The sequence below is a fragment of the Mobula birostris genome, chromosome 19, assembly GCF_030028105.1.
Source record: "Mobula birostris isolate sMobBir1 chromosome 19, sMobBir1.hap1, whole genome shotgun sequence".
Taxonomy (NCBI): domain Eukaryota; kingdom Metazoa; phylum Chordata; class Chondrichthyes; order Myliobatiformes; family Myliobatidae; genus Mobula; species Mobula birostris.
In genome coordinates, this window is record NC_092388.1 from 23,972,367 (window position 1) to 23,980,903 (window position 8,537).

An 8,537-nucleotide genomic window follows, 5' to 3' on the forward strand; every position below is an offset into this window, starting at 1 on the left:
GCAGGCAGGGAATTCCAGGTACTCACCATATTCTGGATGAAGAAGGACCTTTCCTGTCCTAGCTTTATGCTAGTTCTATGTTCTCTAGTTCTATCCACCTTTGATACAGGGAAGAGTTTCCTACAGTCTGTACTGTACACGCCATTCATAATTTTATATATTTCAACTATGTCACTTCTTAATCTCTTCCACTCCCCAACATTGTTTAATCCAAGATTCAAGATTGCTTAACGTTATTTCCAGTACACAAGTGTAAAGGAGGATGAAATAATTGCTACCCTGGCACAGCACAAAAAACATAAGATAAAGAACACAATAATAAAAAAAACACAATAGATATAAAAATAAGACCTAAGATAGCTTATATACATAGATGGATTGCATGTCCATTAAAGTGACACGAAGCAGAATGTCTGCACATAAAACAACTCTGACAGGAAGTGATAAAGTAGTTGTGGTTGGGGCTGTGGAGGAGTGGATTAGAGGGTGGAGGTGTTGATCTGCCTTACTGCTTAGGGAAAGTGACTGTTTTTGAGTCTGGTGGTCCCACCATAGATACTTTCCTGATAGGAATGGGACAAGCAGTCCGTGAGCAGGGTGGATGGGATCCTTCATGTTGTTACTGGCACTTACCTGACAGCTTTCAGTAAACATGTCCTTGACGCTGGGTAGGCTGATGCTGGTGAAGCACTGGGCAGTTTTGGCTACCTGTAAAAGAGCCTTTCTGTCGGTTGCAGTGCAGTTTTTCTACCATGCAGTGATGCAGCATGTCAGGATGCTCTCTACTGTGCATCTATTGAAGGATGTGAATAAAAATGTGCATCAGCCAGTTCTTTTGAGCCTCCTCATAAAGTAGAGGTGGTGCTGAGCTTTCCTAATTGTGTGGGATGTGTTCTGGGACCATGAGAGGTTGTCCCTTCCACCTACTCTCTGTAGACTGTCTCAGCATTATTGGTGATAAGACCCTACCACTGTCCTGCCACCAACAAACCTGATAATGTGATTACTTGAGTGTTTGACCATACAGTCGTGTGTGAGCAGAGTGTACAGCGATAGCACATCACACAGCCCTGACGGGCACCCCTGCTGTGGATGATAGGGAGGGAGGAGCAGTTGTGTACCCTGCCTGACTGAGGTCTGTTGGTTAGGAACTCCAACACCCAGTTTCACAGTGGGTACTTAGACCAAGGAGTAGGAGTTTGTTGACTAAGGTCTTTGGGACAACAGAGACAAATAGGGACAAGAGGCCTGGGAGAAAAAGTCTAGCTTCTTCAGTCTTGTGAATCTCCTCTGCACTTTCTCCTGCACTATGGCATGCTTCTGACAGCACAGTGATCACTGAGGTTTTGTAGAGCTGGAGCCTAATCTCCTCACTTTTACATTTGATGCCTGATGAATGAAGACTAGAATTCCACATGCCTTCTTGACCAAATTATTGAACTGTGTTGTCACCCTCAATGGCTTAAGGAATCAAGCTCTTTCTATTCCTTAGTACTCCTCAGGAAAATACAATTCATGGTATATGTCCTAGTCACCAAAAACTCCACCAGACAGTTCATTCACAAGCTGACTGATCTCAAATACACATCCAAGATATTCACAAATATTGCAAACTGCAAGGATCCAACACTGATCCTTGTGAGACATTGCCAGCTGCAGACATACAATTGCAAGGACCTCTACTTTCTGAGGAGGCTGAAGGGAGCTGTGCACATCTACACTCAGGTCATTCTACAGATGCACAGTAGGGAGCATCTTAACATACTGCAACACTGCATGGAATAGAAAATGCACAAGGCTGTACAACGTGAAGTTGCAACTGCCCAACACAGCACTGGCACTAGCAAACATTATTTTCAGAAAGGCGCTGGGAAAAAAACAACAGCAACATAATTAAGGATCCCACCCACCCACCTCATAGGCTGTTTTGTCCCACTCCCACCAGGGAGACAGCTGCATAGTATCTACAGCAGGACTCAAAGTCAGTTACTTTCAACAATCTTGTAAAGCTGATTAACACCTCCACCCTCTTAACCCACCCCTGCAAACCCCCCACCACCACTACTTCACTACTTTATCACTTCCTGTCAATCACCTTATTCCTGTGCCGAGCATCACTTTGTGGACATATCATCAATCTATGTATGCAAGCTATTTATGTATTTATATTTATTGCATATTTTTTATGATTGTTCTTTACCTTATTTTGTTTTTTTGTGCTGCAACAGATTCTGAGTAACAATGATTTAGTTCTCCTTTTCACTTGTGTACTGGAAATAACATTGAACAATCTTGAGCACCCTTTGTCTCTCATTACAAAGTTAATTTTGATAACTCCCATTACCAAGTATCATTTTGCCAATTTGCCCTGACTCCTATGGGTGGATGTTTTCCAGTCATAGATTTTGAGACTACCCTGAGTTTAAGAGCTTTATTCATGGTACATCCCCATCCGTTCTCATAATCACTTTAAAATACATAGATTTATGGTCATTATCTTAAATGACATCTTCAAAAAGTGATGCCTCAAGAAGACGGCATCCGTCACTAAGGAGTTTCCTCGTCCAGGATGTGCCCCCTTCTCATTACTGCCATCATGGAGTGGATACAGGACCCTGAAGGTGCTGAGTCAATGTTTTACAAACAGCTCCTTCCCCTCCGCCATCATGAACTCTGCCTCACTCTTTTGCTCCTTGTTTGCACTATTGCCTTCCTGTCCTCCTTACCACCACTGCTTTGTCAATCTCGTTCACCACTCCCTCTCCTCTGTCCACCATGGTGCCACAAACTGGGCTATAGATGCTTTATTCCCCTGGGAGTCAATCACGTCCCCCTCCACCCCACAGACTATCTAACATGGTGTAATGAGGACACAGATGATGGAGTCTGAAACAGATAGCAAACTGCTGGAGGAACTCAGTGGGCCAGGCAGCATCAATATTCCAGACCAAGACCCAGCATGACGTGTCACGTCCCTGTCTACAAAGCCGCCATTGTTTGGGAAGCATATGGGTTAGGTTTGCTGATCATGAATTTGCCATCAGCTTTATGTACTTAATACAGCATAAATACCAAAAATCAAAGTAACCCATCGTCTGAAGAAAATCCTCTCCTCCAGCTAATTTATCAAATATCTTCATCTAATAACCACTTGTCACTGACTGTTCTGCTAGTGGAAACATTTTCTCCTTAATTATTGTCTTAGTGATCTTTGTAACTTTGGACATATCTTTGCACTCTCTTATATCAGCCAGTGTTGTTCATTAATCTATGAAGAATACATTAAAGGTAAAATCAATATAATTGCAGATAATCCAACAGCACCAGAAGAACAACTCACTGATACAAAAAGATGTCAGTTCTGCAAAAACACAGTGATCGACATGGGGCTAATGTCCTGCTGATCTTTGAACTGTTCAGACTGCTGTTTAACACGGTGAGTAATGCTTTATCTTCTGTAAAATTGGGTTGTTTTAAAGGTTATCCTGCTTAAAACATTTTGCCCTCAGGGATACCAGTCTCAAATCATTTTCTATTCATTCAAGAAATGTTGCAGCCTGTACCATGGACTTTAATAAGATTGGTGAGCGTGACATTATAATCAGCAGATAAAACCAGCCACGTTCAATCAACCTTCATTGTCACTGTGAAGGGGAAGGAATATTTCCTTTCAACACAGTAACATATTTAAAAATTGATGCTATGAATTAATTAACTTAAGAAAATGGGATAAAGAGCAACACACACAAAAAGCTTGAGGAATTCAGCAGGTCAGGCAGCATCTACGAAAAATGAATAAACAGTCGATGTTCCAGGCCGAGGCCCTTCTTCAGGACTGGAAAGGAAGGGGAAAGCCAACAGAATAAAAACGTGGGGAGTAGGGAAGGAGGACTAGCCAGAAGGTGATAGATAAAGCCAGTTGGATAGGAAAGGTAAAGGGCTGCAGAAGGAGGAATCTGATAGGAGAGGAGAATGGACCATGGGAGAAAGGGAAGGAGGAGGGGCACCAGGAGGAAGTAATAAGCAGATGAAGAGAAGACTTAAGAGGTCAGAGGGGGGAATAGAACAAGAGAGAATGGGGAGGAATAAAAAATTACCAAAAGGTGAAATCAATATTCATTCCATTAGGTTAGAGGCTACCTAGATGGAATATGAAGTGTTGATCCTCCATCTGAGAGCGGCCTCATCATGGCAAAAGAGGAGGCTATGGATCAAAATGTCAGAATGGAAATGGGGATAGGAATTAAAGTGTTTGGCTGCTGGGAGGTTCCACTTTTGGTGGATGGGTTAAAGGAATACACACACACACACTTGCTTTGACCTGTTGGAGAGCGGTAGTGTAGAAAGTTACCCCTCGGTGGCAGCTACCGGATCTGAACATTATCACTGATGTGAATTCTGGCTGGTTTTGAATGCGCATCAAAATTTCTACTAATGTTTCAACTACATCATCTAACAAGATGCCAAGCTAGCAATTGAAGCAAGACATAGGGCGACAGGAGCCTTCTGTTGGGAAATGGTACCGGTAACAGAGGATGATTGATCACAGAAAGGCTAGTCTTCAGTTGCAGTGACAGAGAGGGTAAAAGCAGAGAGGGGCCATGGAGAGCCAAGATATTATTGTTGTGGTCAACAAGAACATTCCTCTTCCTACTGATTATATAATAAAAATATCAAAATATTGATAGTAAGGTGCCTTACTTCTATGGATCCCAATGTATTTCATGGTGGTTTTGGTCGGGCGGCGAAATTTAAAGACAAACAATGTTTGCTTATTCAGGACTGGGGTTAAAATGGGATTGAGCCCTGGTGCCTAGAAAGAACACTTTTAGTATCACTGTCACTGGCAAACAGATGTGCAACGCATATCCATACTTTATAATTCCCTTGTTCAATTTTTTGTAACTTTCCAAATCACAACATTTAATCAGACAAATTTATAACTTGGCAAGATAATAATTATGGCAGTGAACTGCTGCTCCTGCATGATGTGGGATGTCAGGGAGTCTCGCAGTCTCCTTGTTGATTATATCTGTGGCAAGTGCTTCCAGATGCAACTGCTGACAGATGCTCGTCCATAGAACATAGAGGCGAGTTATGACACAGAATATGTATGATCATAGATAGAGGGATGGATCTAAAAAGATGAATAGGTTATTAATTTAGCAGATAATATAAAGATTGGTGTTGTGGATGGTACAGAAGACTGGCAAAGGATGTGATTTGATATATAACTGTTGTGGAGAAATGGCAGATGGAGCTTAACATAGATAAATGAATTGTTGCACATTTGGAGATCAAATCTAAAGAGACAGTACACTGTTAATGGCAAAACACTGAAGAGTGTTGATATCCTTGGGTCCAAGTCCATAGCTCCTTGAAAGTGATTTTACAGGTTGATAATGTGGTACAGAATGTACATGGCATGCTTGCCTTCATTAGTTGAGAAGAGTTCAAGAATTAGGAAGTTATGTTGAAACTTTATAACACTCTAGTTAAGCCGCATTTAGAGTACTACGTTCTGATTGCCCCATTGTAGGAAGGAAATTAAGGCTTTGGAGAGTGCAGATGAGGTTTACAAAAATGGTGCCTTGATTAGACGGCATGAGGTGACAAACTTGGGTTGCTTTCTCTAGAATGGCACAGTCTGAGGAGAGATCTGATAGAGGTTTCTGATTATGAGAAGCATTGATAGAATAGAGAACCAGTATCTTTTTACCCCAGGGTTGAAATGTCGAAGACCAGAGGCCATGCACTTAAGGTGAGAAGGGGAAAAGTTGAAAGGAATTGTGTGGGGCAAGTTTTTTATTTACATGAAGAGAGAAGGCCTGGAGTCACAGCTTTACAGACATTCAAGAGCCTCTTAGGCACATGAAAGTGTAGGAAATGGAAGGATATGAACATTGTGTAGGCAGAAAGGATTAGTTGGGCATTTGATTACTGATTTAATTAATTCAGCACAACATTGTGGGCCTATGGGCCTGATCCTGTGTTTTACAATTGTTCTTTTTAAATTTCTGGGCTCAAAGGAAATCAAAAAATGTGGGGAGCAAAAGGTGGAGTTGGAATGTAAATTAAAACACAGTCTCATTCAAAGGCCGACAAACTCAAGAGGCTTTCTAAGTCTTGCTTAAAAAAAATGTTATGCTCTCATGTGATGTCTACATGCAGAATTACAGACTGAGGCTGGTATACAGTCTCTTATTCTCGTTAAGTCACACAAATACCCTTCCTGATAACAAGGTGGCTTTACCAAGGGCACAGAATAAAAATAGAAATTCAGTGTGAAATCAGGTTACCGTCACGCATTAAACCATTTCCAAAATCTGAACCTGCTCTAAAAAGAAAGCTCCTAAAGATCTCAGCATGGGATAAAAGAAATCACTTCTTTTGATAAGATCTGCATATTAATACAGAAACCCACTTCCTTCTGCTGAAAATTCACTATTCACGCTTAATCCTCTGGGAAGGGTTCTTGGAGCAGAGCACACATTGCTGCCCACATTTAAATTTACCTGTCCCCTTGCCCAGATTCCAAAAGGTGTCATGTTTAAAAGAGTCCTTTGTGACCTTTGGTCCAGATGGAGGCAAAAGTCCAAAACAGCTGAAGCAAGACTAAGGGCAGAGTAACTCCAAGTATCTTTCTGAAGTCCCAAGTGATGATATAAAATGAAGAAAAATTTCCCTTGTTGCACAAATACACTACATAGCAACATCAGCACATTACAGCTCATCTGAAATTATTTCCAATTTAGAGGTTGAGTACAACTTGCTAATGTGACTGTACAGCACATTTAACATTACCTCCTGAGGATGCAGCTTCTAGGCAAGCGTTGATCTCTGTAAACAACTTAATTTGAAATTTTGAGACAGATCGACTTCTGTTACTTCTGTTAACACAGTGCAAATGAATACATTTTTTATTTTTTTATATGTCCAAATGAGATAAGTACAATGACTTGCAAGTATAAAAGGTGCCCAGTACTGCCTTTCATGTTGCTGACATAATTACCAGCAACAAGTCTTATCAGATTATTTAATTTAAATTATACTTTAATAAAAAATGAAAGTCTGCACAATATGTCTCTTCACTATTATCTCCCCAGTTACAATCATTAGGCATTGCTTTTTAAATTTATTTCTTTGGTTTAAAAATTTCATTATAGATCCTATTAGAGACTGCACATATATTTGTAGGTCCACTTGAAGTGCATCGTCTTTTATCTTTAACTGTTTTCGAAAGGATATGCCAATAATAATCAGAGCCATAAGACTCTTCAGCCACCCACTTCCATATTGACCATCAACCAGGAATCTTACATCAAACACATCTTTTACACCAACTAGTGGAGTGGTGTCGCAGCAACAACTTGGCACTCAATGTCAGTAAGACAAAAGAGCTGATTGTGGACTTCCGGAAGGGTAATACGAAGGAATACATATTAATATTCATAGAGGAATCAGAAGTGGAGAGAGTGAGCAGTTTCAAGTTCCTGGGTGTCAAGATCTCTGAGGATTTAACTTGGTCCCAACATATCAATGCAGATATAAAGTAGGCAAACAGCGACTGTACTTCGTTTGGAGTATGAAGATATTTGGTATGCCAACAAAAGCACTCAAAAACTTCTATAGATGTACCATGGAGAGCATTCTGACAGGCTGCATCAATGTGTGGTATAGGAGGGGGGCTAATTCACAGGAGCAAAAGAAGCTGCAGAGGGTCGTAACTTTAGTTGACTCCATCTTGGGTACTAGCCTACAAAGTACCCAGGACATCTTCAAGGAGCGGTGTCTCAGAAAGGCAGCGTTCAATATTAAGGACCCCCAGCACCCAGGGCATGCCCTTTCCTCACTGTTACCATCAGGTAGGAGGTACAGAAGCCTGAAGGCACACACTCAGTGATTCAGGAACAGCTTCTTCCCCTCTGCCATCCGATTCCTAAATGGACATTGAGCCCATGAACACTATGTCTCTTTTTCAATATAGATTATTTCTGTTTTTGCATGATTCTTAATTACCAATATACATATACTGTAATTGATTGATTGATTTATTCTTCTATATTATGTATTGCATTGAACGGCTGCTGCTAAGTTAACAAATTTCACATCACATGCCGGTGATAATAAAGCTGATTCTGATTCTGATCTCTTTTATTCTCCTCACATTCTTGTCGACCATTACCCCCCAGCTCCCACCACCTACACAGTTGTGACAATTTACAATAGTCAATTTAACTGTCAATCCGCACACCTTTGGGACACTGGTGCAAGGGAAACCCATACATTCCTGGGTAGAATGTGCAAATTTCACACAGACAGCACCCAAGATCAGGACTGAACCTGAGTCTCCAGTGCTGTGGTGGATTGGTTCTACTAGCTACACCACCGTTTAAACAAAAAAAGTACATGCTGCTTAAGGACAAGGATCAGGGCTAAGACATGATCCATGTTTACTTTCCAACATGATCCTCTTCATGTCTAGAAATCTTAAGTGTACTCAGTTACTTAATACCAACAGCCCGAAGAAACTGAAA